Raw genomic sequence first — 15,873 nt, 5'->3', positions numbered from 1 at the left:
TCTGTGAAGAATGCTTTTGGTATTTTGATGGGTGTTACATTGAACCTGTAGATGGCTTTAGGTAGTATGGCCATTTTAACAACAATAATTATTATAATCTAAGAACATAGGATGCCTTTCTATTTGTTTATGTCTTCAATTTCTTTCAGCAAAGGCTTGTAGTTTTCATTGCACAAATCTTCACTTCCTTGGTTAAATTTATTCCTAAGTATTATATATTTTCTTGATGCTATTGTAAATGGGATAGTTCTCTTATTTCTTTCTCAATTGCTTCATCATTAGTGTAAAGGAATGCAATTGATTTATGTATCTTGATTTTATATCCTGCCACTTTACTGAAAATGTTGATTATTTTTGACTGACTCTGGGATTTTCTATGTATAAGATCATATTATCAGGAAATAGTGATAATTTTACATCATCGTTTCTGATTTGGATGCCTTTTATTTCTTTATCTTACCTAATTGCCCTAGCTACCACTAGTCAGTACTCTATTGAATGAGTCATGAGAGTGGCCATGGTTTTCTTGTTTCTGATCTTACATGAAACCCTTTCTATTTTTATCCATTTAGTATAATATTAGCTGTAGATTTGTTATATATGGCCATTATTATGTTGAGGTATGTTCCTTCTATACCCAGTCTGTTAAAGTGTTTTTATTATGAAAGGATGTTGGATTTTGTCAAATGTTTTTTTTCTGCATTTACTAAAATGATCATGTAATTTTTGTTTTTAATTTTATTGATGTGATATATTACACTTATTTTTTCCCAATGTTGTGAGGTTTTATTTTTATTTATTTATTTACTTTAACATCATTATTGGAGTATAATTTCTTTACAATGGTGTTAGTTTCTGCTTTATAACAAAGTGAATCAGCTATATATGTACATAAACCATCCTTGTATCTCAGGGATAAATCCACCTTTGTTGTGGTCTGTAATATTTTAATGTGTTCTTGGATTTGGTGCACAAATATTTTGTTGAGAATTTTCACATCTATACTTATCAGGGATATTTGTCTATAGTTTCTTTAAGTGTGGCATCTTTATCTGTTTTTTGTATCAAAGTAATCTTAGCTTTGAGAAATGAGTTTGAAAGTGTTCCCTTATCAATACTTTGTAAGAGTTTGGGGAGGATTGGTCTTAATTCTTCTTTAAATGTTTGGTAGAATTTTCCAGTGAAGCCATTCAGTTCTGGAGTTTTCTGTGTTGGAAGATTTTTGATTACGGGTTCAATCTTTTTACTCATTATTGGTCTGTTCAAATTTTCTATTTATTCCTGATTCAGTCTTGGTAGGTTGTGTGTTTCTAAAAATGTATACATTCATCCTAGGTTATGTAATTTATTGACATATAATTGTCCATAGTCTATATGATCCTATGTCTTTCTGTGGTATTGGTTGTACTACCTCCTCTTTCATTTCCAATTTTATTTGAATCATCTCTCTCTTTTTCTTAATTAGTCTAGTTAAAGATTGGCAAATTTTGTTTATCTTTTCAAAGAAACCGTTTTAAATTTTGTTGACTTTTTCTATTGTTTTTCTGTTATCTATTTTACTGTTTCTCTGAACTTTATCATTTCCATCCTTTGTTAATTTGCACTTAATATTTTCTCCTTTATCTAGATACTTGAGGTGTAAAGTTAGATTGTTTATTTGATATCCTTCTAATTTCTTAATATATCAGATTATTGCTATAAACTCTCCTCTCAGAACTGCATTTGCTGCATCCCATGATGTTTGATATGCTGTATTTCTATTTTCATTTCATTTCATTGTCTTGATATTTTAAAACTTTTTTTGGATTTTTTTGACTGAATGGTTGTATAGAAGTGTGTTGTTCATTTTCCAAATATTTGCAGATCTCACTTTATTCTTGTTGTTGATTTCTAGTTTCACACCACTGTGGTCAGAGAAGATAGTTGGTATGATTACAGTCTTCTTAAATTTGCTAAGCTTTGTTTTGTTGCCTGTCGTATGGTGTATCCTGGAGAATTTTCCATGTACACTTGAGAAGGATGTCTATTATGCTGCTATTGGGTGGAATGCTCTGTGTATGTCTATTAAGTCTATTTCTTCTAAAGTGCGGTTCAGTCCAACTTTGCCTCGTTGATTTTCTGTCTGGTCAAACTATCTATTGCTGACAGTGGGATACTGAAGTCTCCTATAATTATTGTATTGGTGTCTATTTCTCTTTTATGATCTTTTATTGTTTGAGTAATATATTTCAATGCTCAGGTTTTGGGAGCATATATATTTACAATTGCTATATCTTCTTGATGTAGTGACCCCTTTACCAGTATATAATGTCCTTCTTTGTCTCTTGTTATATTTTTGGCTTGAAGGCTATTTGGTCTGATATAAGGCTACACCTGACTTCTTTTGGTTTCTGTTTGCTTGGAATTTTATCTTCTATGCTTTCACTTTGTGCCTGTGTGTGTCCTTAGAGCTTAAATGAGTCTCTTGTAGGCAGCATATACTTGGGTCTTGTTTTTATCCATCTAGTTACTCTGTGCCTTTTGATTGGTGAGTTCAAACCATTTACTTTTAGGGTGATTATTGTTATGTAAGAATTTACTACTGCCATTTTATCTTTTGCCTTATGATTATTTTGTCTCTCCATTGTTTCTTTTTCCTTCTGTTTGTGTCTACCTTTGTAAGTTGGTGGTTTTCCATGATAATTTGGTCAGTCTTCCTTTTTGTTTTGTTTTTTGTTGTTGTTTTGTTTTGTGGTTTTGTCTCCCCTCTAGAATTTTTCTTTGAGGTTATCATGAGGTTTATATAAAGCAACTCATGGGTAAAATAGCTCTTTTCCTTCTGATAGCAATTTATCTTTACTTGTCTATAAAGGTTCCATCCTTTTATTCTTCCCCTTTTATGTTTTTGATGTCACCAGTTTTCTCTTCATGCTGTGGTTTTATTGTCAATTTGTAGTAACTATACTTATTTTTAATGTTTTTTTCCTTTAAAATTTATGCTATAATTAAGAGTTTAATATGCTATTCTAAAAAAGAGTTACATTTTAAAAATTCTGACTATCACTTTAACCAGAGTTTTGTGTAATTTCATCGTTTTGTTTCAGCTTGAAAAACTCCTTTCAACATTTCTTGTAAGGCAGGTCCAGTGTTGGTGAACTCCCTCAGTTTTTGTTAGTCTGAGAAAGCCTTTATTTCTCCTTTATATCTGAAGGATAACTTTGACTGATAGAGTATTCTTGGCTGGCAGTTTTTCTCCTGGCCTGTAGAGTTTCTGTTGAGAAATCTGCTGATAGCTTAAGGGGAGGGGGGGAGGTTCCTTTGTAAATTACTGTCCTTTCCTCCATGGTTGTCCTTAAAATATTTTATTTATTATTGATTTTTGAAAGTATTTTTAAAAATATAATATGTCTTGGAGAAGGTCTTTTACATTGAGATAATGTGTTCTATTGCTTTGTGCACTTATATGTCAAGTTCCTTCTTCATGTTTGGAGAGTTCTCACCTATTATTTCTTTAAATATGTTCTCTCTTTTCTTAGCCTCCTCTTCTTTTTCTACTAAATCCATTATTTTATGTTGGCTTTCCTAATGGAGTCAGATAGATCTTGTAGGGTTTCTTAGCTTTTTAAAATCTTAGCTGTCTATCCTCTTAAAACTGAATCATTTTTATAATCCTATCCTTGAGCTTGGTTATTCTCTCTTCCATCTGATCTGCTCTACTTCTAATGCATTTGAGTACAGTCTTCTTCTCATTTATTTATATGAGTTATTCGGCTCCACAATTTCTGCTTGGTTCTTTTTTTTTTATTATAATTTTGGCATTGTAAGCATTCCGTTTGCTGGTTTTATTCATGAAATAATTATTTTGCATTTCTGAGCTGCTTGCTGACTTTCTTTATAACAGCTTTTTTTTTTTTTTTTTTTTTTTTTTTTTTTTTTTTTTGCCGCACGCAAGGTTCTCACTGTTGTGGCCTCTCCCGTTGTGGAGCACAGACTCCGGACGTGCAGGCTCAGTGGCTATGGCTCACGGGCCTAGCCACTCCGCGGCATGTGGGATCTTCCCAGACCGGGACGTGAACCCGTGTCCCCTGCATCGGGAGGCGGACTCTCAATCACTGCACCACCAGGGAAGCCCCATATAACAGCTATTTTTAATTCGTTGTCATATCACAGTATTCAGAGTCTTTGGGTTTGGTTGCTGGAAAATTGTTATTTTCTTTTTTTGATATTCTATTACCATGATTTTTTCATGGTGTTTGATAAAAAGTGTCTCTGCTGCCACATTTGAAATAACAAAATCTTTTCTTATTTAGGCAAGACTTTCTTTACTTTGGTTCCAACAGTTCAACAGTTTAGTAATTAGAGCCTTTACAGAAAGTGGTAATATGCCCAAGTTTTTAGTTTCTCTTGCTGGAGCTGACTTGATGTTAACGTTGAAGTATGTGCATAAAAAAGAAAAAGCTGGGGTTTCCCTGGTGGCGCAGTGGTTGGGGGGTCAGCCTGCCGATGCGGGGGGCGCAGGTTTGTGCCCCGGTCTGGGGGGATCCCAAATACCGTGGAGCGGCTGGGCCCAGAGGCCGTGGCCGCTGAGCCTGCACGTCCGGAGCCTGTGCTCAGCGGCAGTAGAGGCTGCGGCAGTGGGAGGCCCGCATACTGCAAAAAAAAAAAAAAAAAAATGCTGGTGGAGGGGAAATAAAGGGGGTGTAGTGGTATAGAGGGGCTAAGTGTGTACTTAACACTTGGAGCTTTGGGAGTGCCAATGACCTAGTAAGCATATCCTCAAGTTGGGGGGAATCCAGAGTTCTATGGGTGGTCCTCTTGCCAGAATCTAAGGCCAAACAGCAGAACATACTTTCCTTTACTTTTCTTGGTCTGCCTAACTCTCTTTCCTTTTCTTCCTCCCAGTCACTCTGTTTTTTTTCCTCAGGGAGAGCAATGGGTCCCTCCAGCTGCAGCACATGTGGCCAGGCAGACCCCCACTTCCTCTTTCACTCACCACCTCCTCTGTCAGAAAGGTCATTTTGGACAGATGCCAGACCTGCCACCACCTTCTCTGCTGAGGCTGCTTCTGCTACCACTTCTCTCACTCAACTGCCTCCTCTGGGTTCTAATCTACCCACTTTCAGGTACACAGATGGATGGATATCTCTAGTGTCCTGGTATGCTATGCAGAGATGCTTTTCTTCAGTTATGGATGTCCAATTAGTGTAAATTCAAGGGGAGATAAAAAGAAACTCATGCCTCCTGTTGCTGACATCTCACTGCCTATTTTTAATTGGCTTGTTTTTCTTTTTCTTGTTTTTCTTTTGAAGGTTCTTTATATATTCTGGACATTAGTTCTTTATCAGATATATGATTTTCAAATATTTTCTCCTATTTTGCCAGCTACTTTTCCTTTGAGGTATGGTTTTAATTTTGATGAAATTCAATTTGTCTATTTTTCTGATTTTTTTTAAATTTCATTAAATCTTGCTTATTTTAATTTATTAAATTAGTTTTGCAATCCACTCATGTAAGGAGATCTGCATTTTGACAAAAACAGTTTTATAGAACACGTTTAGAACCCCAGTATTCATTAAGATCATCACAGAAGTGAGTGTGCATAAAGGGTACACTGGAATAAGCCCTTACACTTATCCAAAATTCAGTGGTCGTGAGATGTGGAAGAACAATTAAAGTAGACCTAGGAGTGTCCTAAGCACTCAAGTTGGTGATAACCAAGAGAAACTATTGTTCTGAGAACCAAGAATTAAGAGTTTCAATAAAAATGCATTATCAACTCTGCTAAAATTTTGTCAAATAGGATGAGAACTTAGAAATAATCATCTTCCCTCATGATCTCCAGAATTAGCATTATTCCTTCATTTGACTGGAAGCAAAAGGAAAACAAAATATTAGTCATAGAGTCACATTTTTTATTTTATAACTTCACATAATATACTGCTAACTCTTTCACCATGAATCCTCATTGTAATTTATTTCTATATTTAATTTGCTAAGCTAATATTTTTTTCTTTTCCTTTTTTTGCTGTGTGGCAGAAGGAAATATTTTCAAGCTTGATAGGCATCTTTCTTTATTTGATATTTTTTAGCTTGCTTTATGGCTTCTTTATTGTGATTAGAAATGGTGACAAAAATATAAACCTAACAGTATCATTTGTCAAATTCCAAATCTCTTCAACTATCTTTCACAGGTTCCATTTCCATCATGCATAAAAGTTATGAATTTCACCTAGTAATAAGCAAGAATTTGTCTTTTAAATAAATCAAATAATATTTTATAGGTAGAAGGGGGGCTTTACCCAGGTAAAAATTATAAAAAACAAAACAGAGCATTTCTGGTTGGTATTCTTGGGTCATATTCCTGTCTATGGCACTGATCTATATTTCTCTACAGTGCCTCTCACTATGGAAGTTAGGCACTTGACAGAAATATTGGACTGTAAAAATAATAAGTGGGTAGTGAAAGTTCTTCCCTATCTTTAGTATAGAGTGCCCGTGTCATGTTGAACACCAAAGGAATCAAGTTCCACGAAGCTTGTGAATAAAATTAAAGGTTGGTTCAAACTGATGAAGTTTAATTCATGTATCATTTCTTAATTATTTCCATATCTCTTTTTCAACTATTTTTAAGAGTAGAACTAATGGACCAATCACAAATTAATTTTGTTATATCTTATTTTTAGGGTTATTTTAGAGAAGAAGATATAGCTTTTGCTGTTTATCTCAATGGAATAAAATAATTCTACTACTTTGTGATAAATTTAAGCCTGTTAGTATTTAGATTTAAAGACTACTGGCATTGAGAGTTTTCTGTGTTAATGTTACTTGCCAAAATTAATGAGGCTGTTTGCTTAAATGCTTAAGAAAACTACAAAATAAGTTAAAAGTGGTGAAGCCTATTGGACAAGTGGGAGGTGCACGTTTTGTTTTTTCATTGTGAACATGAGCTAATGTGATATGGGAAGCAGCAGCTGGAGGCAAGGTCAGCAAGATTGGAGTATCATAGGCCAACTCTACCTAGCAATGAGATACAGCATAGTTGTAATTTTCATATAAAATTTTGTGCCAAACACAAAAGAAGTCAGCTAGATGTGAGAAATACACTAATAACTACTATAAGCTCTTCACTGACAGCATTTTTCTTCATGAAGAGCATTGCATAGTGAGATGGGATGTTATAAGACATAAGATCAATAACAAATATGGGCAAAAATACTCATGTTCTATCATTGGTCATTTTACACAGTGGTAATCTGGTCTAGATCCTTCCAAACTAAAGACTTGTGTTAGTTTAATATTGGTGATAGATATATTTATGATTGATTGGATTAACTGCCTGATGTATTTTAATAATAAATTTTTGAGACTGTAATATCACAAAAATGGAAATTCTGAAGAAGCTCTTAAAAATTCAATTTGGACCATCATAGAACATACAATCATGCAAGCAATTTTGGTTTAAAAGAGCAGTAACTATACATATTACCATGTGTATATGTGTGATTCTCTATTTGCAACATTTGTTTTAACCAGAGTTATAACTTATCTATAGTTCATTATTTAAATACCTTGTGGTTCTAATTTAATACCATATACCAGGCTAGCTGTTGAAGATATTTCAGTCTCTCATTTTTACCAAACCTTATAATGTATTTGAAGAATTTGATGTGTGATTTTTTGGTCCAGACCCTGTATTAGGGGTAGTAATACAACAGGGAACAAAACCTGACTTGGTCTCTGCCCCATTAGAGTCATCATTATAATGAACTAGACAGAAATTAATGAAATAATGATTTAAAAAAGTAGCTAAACCTTACGGATTGTAAATAATTCTCCCCAAAGTACACATTTAGGAAGTTGCTGAGTGAATAGAGAAAGCCAGTCTGTCTCATTCCAGACACCATGCTCTTAAACACTGCATTAGGAGTTTCTACTTCCATTGAACAGTTATCCTGTTCATTGCAAGGATAAATACAAATATAATTGCTCAACTTTACAAATGTGATTTTTCATTTTACAAGAAAATATTTGAAATTTAGTTACTCCAATTCTAAAAACATATTTTTACTACTAGTAAATAATTTTAATGATAACTTTAAATGCAAATTCTTAGGTAAAGTTTGTCATACATAATTGAGTTAAAATTTGATATTTATAGCTAAGTTTTATTTTTCCCTGCCTCACACAATTAAACAAATTTCAATTTAGGCATTTAACAATAAGGGCTAATCAACTGCAAATTTATATTAGAATAACCTAGGTGATTCTGTTATTGTGGTAATAAATAAATAATATATTATTTCCATAGATGAACATAAAGTTCATTTCTCCGTCACATCAAAATCAGACATAGGGCTTCCCTGGTGGCGCAGTGGTTGAGAGTCCGCCTGCCGATGCAGGGGACGTGGGTTTGTGCCCCGGTCTGGGAGGATCCCACATGCCACGGAGTGGCTGGGCCCGTGAGCCATGGCCACTGAGCCTGTGTGTCCAGAGCCTGTGCTCCACAACGGGAGAGGCCACAACAGTGAGAGGCCTGTGTACCCCCCCAAAAAAAAAATCAGATATGGGTCAAGATGCTGTTTAAGTGTTGACTCAGTTATCCAGGTTTTATCTTGTGACACTTGCATTAAAAACAATAAAGACAGTTTTGCATAGGGTTTTGTTATGAAGCTTGAGAATAATATGTTTCACTTCCTCCAGTCACATTGGCCAGAACACAGACACATGACTTTAATCTTAGTATAAGTGAGGCTGGAAATTTTCTTCTTGTGTGTCCAGAAAGAAAAATATAACACAGATTTGAAACACAGTGTTTCCATTGCAACTTAATATTTTGGTAACATTCATAAGTACCTTCAATTTAAAAAAAATCTTTTATACACTTATCATAGTAACAAAAGAATAATTATTTAACATACCTTCAATTATTTGGTACTTTTATCCTCAACCAATTTGAAATACTGATCACTCTACAAATATTAGTAATTCAACTATGCAATGCAAATACAGCAGAAATATGGGGAGAAAAACTGGTCATAGCATAGATATAAGGAACCTTCTGAAAGTCCACTGAGTAGGCAATGCACTAATCTGGCCACATGTATCAAAAATTTTCCAAGGTATATATTATGGTCTTATTTGGGAAGAATGAATGAACCAGAACAATACAATTCAAAAAGAAGTGCCAGCTACTCTTTGCAATGTGATCTTCATTGGATCTGGAGCATATATATTGAGTACAGTCATTGTTTGCTTTTTGTTGTTATTGCTTTCAACATAATTGTATTGTCATTTTGATTCATTATATATGAACTTTAATGGAATTTTGCCAGATTTTGAAGTACTTCTTTCCTCTTTATGTATGTCTCAAGAAATATCTAGTAAAATAACTGAGTGTAAAAATATTTTCAGATTTTTTTTTTTTTTTTTTTTTTGCGGTACGTGGGTCTCTCACCACTGTGGCCTCTCCCATTGCGGAGCACAGGCTCCGGACGCGAAGGCCCAGCAGCCATGGCTCATGGGCCCAGCCGCTCCGTGGCATGTGGGATCCTCCCGGACCGGGGCACGAACCCACGTCCCCTGCATCGGCAGGCGGACCCTCAACCACTGCGCCACCAGGGAAGCCCATTTTCAGATATTTTATATATAAGTAGATCTCAGTAAAATATTCCAGATTCAAGTACATGAGAGGACTTAGATATTGGCTATTGATATTTATAGTACTTGCTTAACAGCCAAGAAACCCCAAATTTTACTAAGTTAAAAATTAAACAGAAATTACTGACCATTTGCATTAGTAATTTCCTTAAATACATTTTAGGAAATTAGTGGCCATCCCTCAGAGAATGGTTAACTGAAATGTTGTTTTCATATTTGTTTCATTCATATTTATATTTGTTCATATAATGCAATACCACATTGAGGATAAAACATGGCTTAAAATTATATATGTCAACATGTAAATATCTTACAAAGTTTACTGAAAAGCAGTTGCTGAATGATTCATGAAGAAACATATTATTTATGTACATTTTAAAAATAGTTAATTACAATATTTATATACGTAAAATAAATATTACCCTGACTTATGTAGTTGAATTTGGGAATGGTGCTGGGATGAGTGCCAAAGCAAACTTTATTTTTTTAAATTTATTTATTTATTTATTTATTTTTTGTCTGTGCCACATGGCATGCAGGATCTTAGTTCCCCAACCAGGGATTGAACCCTTGCCCCCTGCAGTGGAAGCACAGAGTCCTAACCACTGCACCAACAGGAAATTCCCCCAAAGCAAACTTTAAATTTAACTGAATAGTTTATTTTACAGGGATAAAGAAAATAGTAGATAACAAGTATAAATAGTAGATAACAAGTAAAAATTATAAATAATGAATAAATATCTTTTTGGTTATTTTTTATATTTTTCTGTATTTAAAAAAATTATCATTTTACGGAAGAACATTGAAAAAATTCCCCCAAAATATTTGCTTGTGAATTTATGGAAATGTTTTTATGTAATACATGTTGGTACCAAGGGAACTTTCGTTAAAATTCTGTATGTAATTATAGGCTGAAAAAATGAGCTTTGTTAAAGTGAAAAGTATTAACATATTAGATAATCCATTTCTAAGATTCTGGCCAATAAGTAGAAGTTTCAAGGCATCTCTGTCTAATGCACAGGAGATGGCAATCAGGAGGAGAAGTGTGTATTGAGTTTTGTATATTTCAAGAGATTAAGTCTATTGAAATTGTAGCAATAAAGCTGGGATGAGCAAATAAGCTGATTTATTCTTACCATTAGATGAAAGAATCTAATTTAGTGTGAATAGACTCTGTGGATTGAAGAGTAATAGAAGGGAAATATTTGGGAAGCTTTTTATCTTTTAAAGTAGGTTGGAATGAGAGTATATTAACTGAGGTCAAAGAAAAGAGAAATTGTCAGCCTTGCTAATTTTGTAGACAGGTCTTTGCTCCCTGAGAGAACAGCCATCTGGTGAGGAGATTCTTTTCATCAGATTACAATCCTTTAATTTAGTACCTTTCTCAGGAGTGTGAAGTTATTACTTACATTATGATTAATAATATTTCTAAACACCTATGAAGATATGGGCATTGATATATTAAGCAAAGTACATTTAGGTAAGATTGAGCAAAGGAAACTGTTATCATTTACCTGGAAGACCTTAGGTATATGTATGTGTGTAACACACTTATTTTAATTTCTATTTTTCAGATACATGAACTGAGGTTCTAAGATGTTAAGGAACTTGATCATGTCACATATAGAAACCTGAAGAGCTGAATAGAATTGTAGACTTTACTGACTGACCAAGAAACCCATCCTCAAATTCAAAGGTAATCATATTTTGCTTAAAGATATTTTAAGCATAACTGAGGTAAGAAATGATACTATAAGTAAATGGATTAGTATCAATGAAGAGGTGTTTTTCTTTTCTTTTTAAGGGGTACTTTAGGTATAGCAGAATGTAATGAAAAGAATATGGTCTCTGATATAAAAGAGGTTCACATTAGAATTCCTAAAAATTAACTTTCAGTCTAAATCTCAGATCTTAGTTTTCTATTCAGTAAAATGGAGGATGTAAAAATTACCTCATAGAATTATAGTGACGCTAAAATGAATAAACAGACATCACTCAACCTACACACAAATGACATTTAGCAAAACAGCAGAAATAGAATATAGGCTCAGACACTTATATTGATACTTCAGTTAACTTTTTGTCAAGATATTCTTGACCCCTGACCTGCCTTAATATTCTTCTTTTTAAGGATATTAGCTCTGCTGTGGGGTCTGAGCTTTTACACTTCTCTAAATTTATCTGAAAATGTAAGCTATTTTTAATCTAGCTATGGTCCCTAAATCAATGATATGACAAAGTCTGGGAACCAGAAAAGATATGATTAGAAGAATTATGTTGTTAAATTAATATGTACATTGATAGTCTCACCTATACTGTTAAATAAGAACTTTATAATCCTGTTCACAGATATTGTAGGAATCAGAAAACCGTGGTCTATTTCCTGATTTACCACTAATTCACTGTATGGGTGCAAGCTATTAAATTATCTTTTCTCTATTTTTGACTTTGCTACATATTAAAAAAAAAATTGACATACCTTAATTCTGTTGGGTTGATCTTCCTTTTCCATGGAAATTACATTGATTTTCATACACATGAAATCAGCATTAATTTAAAGCATTTAAAAAATCATTTGCCAACTCTTAATGTTTATCATTTCCTTTTACTCATTGACCTATATGATTGATTAATTATTCAAACTTGTATATTGTTCCAATAACAGAAAGATGATCTGATAGTTTAATTTTTTCAAAGCTATTTCCAGAATTTTTCTTCTTAATGGTCTCTTTTAAAATCTTTTTAGAGGAAGTGGGTGTCTTCATCCTGAGACAGGGTGAAAAAATATGTCACTAGAGTCCTAAAGGCAAGGGCATAGTAGTGCTAGGGACATTGACAGAGCAACATGGTTTAGAATGAAACAGAACAGCTGGGCCACCCAGGCAGTGTCTGAGCTGGTAGAGCAGACTTCTTACATATTCGGCATGTATCCAGGTGGATGGGACAGATTATAAAGAACTCGGATAGCAGATATTATTACAGATGATTTGACCAAACAGGCATTTTTCAGGGGATGTCTTGCAGTCTGTAGAAGAAGAACTAATAAGAGATAGGAAGACTATCAATAATCAAACATATACAATGAGATCAAAGTGGGAAAAAAAACACTTTAGATTGTTAAATTAGAATAAGTTGTATGTGTTACATCAAAACTTAAATATGATAGAAATTACTGAATGGGTGTTTGAGGTAAGCTTTTGAAGCTCTATAGCCAGGATTAAGTTGTCAACTAAAGTGAAAGGGTATTGGATAAGTCCAGGAATCCTGAGTGAGACTTTAAATCCTTGGTATGGGAGGACAACTTGCTTATAGGTATAACTGAATATGGGGCTAGAAGCAAAGACATTCTCTTATATTCTCAAACATCTTCAAAGCATACTCTTTTGTATTCTTATCTCTAACAAAGACATTGCTTTACTTGAAATACCCTGAAGTGGAGGTTTCTCATTCTTCCCCACTCTGCACAAGGCATAACATTTTATAAATAGTTTATTCCCTGTTACTGTTTCCAGATAGTTACTTGTACTATTTCATACAGATTTTTCTTTAGTCAAAATTCATGAAATTTCACTATACCATTCCCTTCTCTCTTTGTGGCAGTCATATGGTGCCCTCTTCATTTCTCAATCACATATTCATTGAGAATTTTGGCGACATACTCCTCTGTGTTACTAAAAGTCCCATCATCATTTTACATAACTTTAATGCTCATAACAATGGCCTAATAAAAATATTAGCTTCAAAGCCTCTTGGTGTCAACAGTTCTTCAGTTAATACATCCATTTCCAAAATCAGATCCAGAAAATTATCATCATTCTCAGAAATATTGTATAAAGATTGACTAATATCCATGAGAACCCTCTTATAATAACTAAAATAACAATTTAACAACTTAGTACATGTATTGATATTGTATAACTAACATACAATAAACTGTATATATTTAATGTACAATATGTGATCAATTTTGATATATGTATACATCATAAAAATATCAACACAATCAAAATGATAAACATATCCATCACCCTCAAAACTTTCCTCATGCTTCTTTGTAATCTCTCTCTGTTGACCTTCCCCATACCTTCATCTCCAGGCAATCATTTATCTGCTTTCTGTCCTTGCATATTAGATTGCATATTATATAATTTTATAAATATATAGTATTTGTTCTTTATTTTTATCTGGCTTCTTTCATTCAGAGTAATTATTTTGAATTCAACATGTTATTGTGTGTACAGATAATATATTCCTTTTTATTGTTAAGCAATATTCCATGGTAAAATATACAGAAATTCCTTTATTCTTCACATTTTGATGGACTTTGCTTTCTTTATAGTTCTGGCTGTTAGACATAAAGTTGTTCTGTCAGTTATGTGAGATTATTGAGAATGTTGCTCAAGTCTTCTGTATCCTCACTGCATTTTTGTCTGTTTGTCATATCAATTATTCAGAGAATAGTATTGAAATCTTCAACTATATTTGTGGATTTTTCTATTTGAAGTACTACTAGTTTTTGCTATGTGTATTTTGAAGCTCTATTAATAGATGCATACATATTTTGGATTATTGTGTTCTCATCATGAAATTACCTTTTTATCATCATAAAGTGACCTACCTTATCACTGTCATTATTCTTTGTTCTGAAATCTACTTTTTCTAATATAACTATTCCAGCTTTCTTTTGATTAGTGTTAGTATATCTTTCTTCATTATTTTACTTTTAACCTATATTATTCTTTATATGTAAACAGATAGTTGGGTTTTGCTTTTTTATTCATCTGATAATCTCTGATGTTTAAAGTAGTGTTATATCATGTATATTTAATGTGATTATTGATATAATTATGTTTAAATATTAAATACTTCTATCTGGTTTCTATTAATTCCATTCTTTGTCCCTTTTTCCATATTTTTCTGACTTCTTTTTGGTTAATTTACTACATTTTAAAATTCAACTTAACTTTTTTGTCGGCTCATTAGCTAAAGCTAACACTGTTGATCAAGAAGATATGTTTTGTTATCTTAGTAGTTGCTTTTGGGTGATAGTATAGGCCTTTCGCTTATCACAGTCTATTTCAAGCACTGTGTAAGAATCTTGAAGTAGTATTCATTTAATTATCACCTCTAGGCTTTCTTGCTTTTGTTGTCATACATTTCACTTCTACCTATGGTATAAATACCAAACTTCTTATTCTGCAGATATTTTATTTACATGAGAAAGCATTTTAAAATGTTACTTGCTCTTCTTGTAATTTGGAATATGAAAATCATAGTGTCTGAGTACGCACAGAAAGAAAAAAGAAGAGGTAGTACAACTGTGGCTCTGACTGGCTCTGGAATATTCAGAGTTGAGTGATGATATATGGTATATTATTCTTTTCTAAGAGCTAGAAACAGATAGGGACATGATTCAACGTTCCCCTTCTGAGGTTTGACATTCTTTTAGGGCTTACAGGCAAAAACTTGATAATTTATCTGCAATGTTAATGTTATTGGCGGAAATTTTTATTCACTTTTCCCACGTTTTAAGTTTATCTTTATTTTCTGGTTTTAGTTCTGTTGCAGTCATCATCCCTATTTGGTATTCTGTTATATTTTACAAGGTAGTACAATTATTTATTACTGATGCTTAATGAATCTATGAGACTGCATTTTAAGAGTAAAGTCTTGTCTTGTTTTTCATTTAGAATTTTTAGTTTTATTGTTATTGAAGGATAACTTTTACACATTTTTTATATTGTTTTAATCATGTATGCGTGTATATATAGGAATATATACATAGGAATGATAGTACAAGTGAAATAAATAGGGTTGAACAAAGCTCAAACTTTCAAAAGTCTGAGGTCTCAGTTTGTCAAATCTCTTTTCTGCTCAGAGTTATCAATGTTTATCATTAAAAGAGCTCTATACCTTCAAGGATATTAATGATGATTGATTTCAAGTTATTAAAATATGAAAGAAAACACACAGCTCATTACTGAGTAAATGCAGTCTTAGTTGTGTAATTCAAAATGTTTTATTGAATATCTCATTTGTACCAGGCCAATACTAAGAACAGGAGACATGGTAGTGATCAAGAAAAATTCAGTCACTCCTTTCATGGACTGTGGGCAGGTGATATTTGCCTATTTTATTCATCTTTTTATTTTTAAAACTTGGTATACTGTATTACACTGGCTCATCATAATGATTAAAATGCTAGAATTTACACAAAATTTTGAATAGCACTGAAAT

At 33.1% G+C, this 15,873-nt stretch overlaps 1 long non-coding RNA gene across 1 annotated transcript in view; it reads left to right on the top strand.

Annotated features, from left to right (window-relative positions):
* The window catches only part of LOC137224540 (uncharacterized), a 259,089-nt gene that overhangs the window by 226,114 nt on the left and 17,102 nt on the right, over positions 1-15,873 (top strand). Inside the window, exon 5 of the long non-coding RNA XR_010943375.1 lies at positions 11,211-11,332. This is a non-coding gene — a long non-coding RNA (uncharacterized lncRNA). The remainder of the gene's footprint in view (positions 1-11,210; positions 11,333-15,873) is intronic.

Source organism: Pseudorca crassidens, chromosome 5, assembly GCF_039906515.1.
Source record: "Pseudorca crassidens isolate mPseCra1 chromosome 5, mPseCra1.hap1, whole genome shotgun sequence".
In the NCBI taxonomy this organism is placed as follows: Eukaryota; Metazoa; Chordata; class Mammalia; order Artiodactyla; family Delphinidae; genus Pseudorca; species Pseudorca crassidens.
The sequence above is the reverse complement of the archived record's forward strand: the minus strand, read 5'-3'. Positions and strand labels throughout refer to the sequence as shown.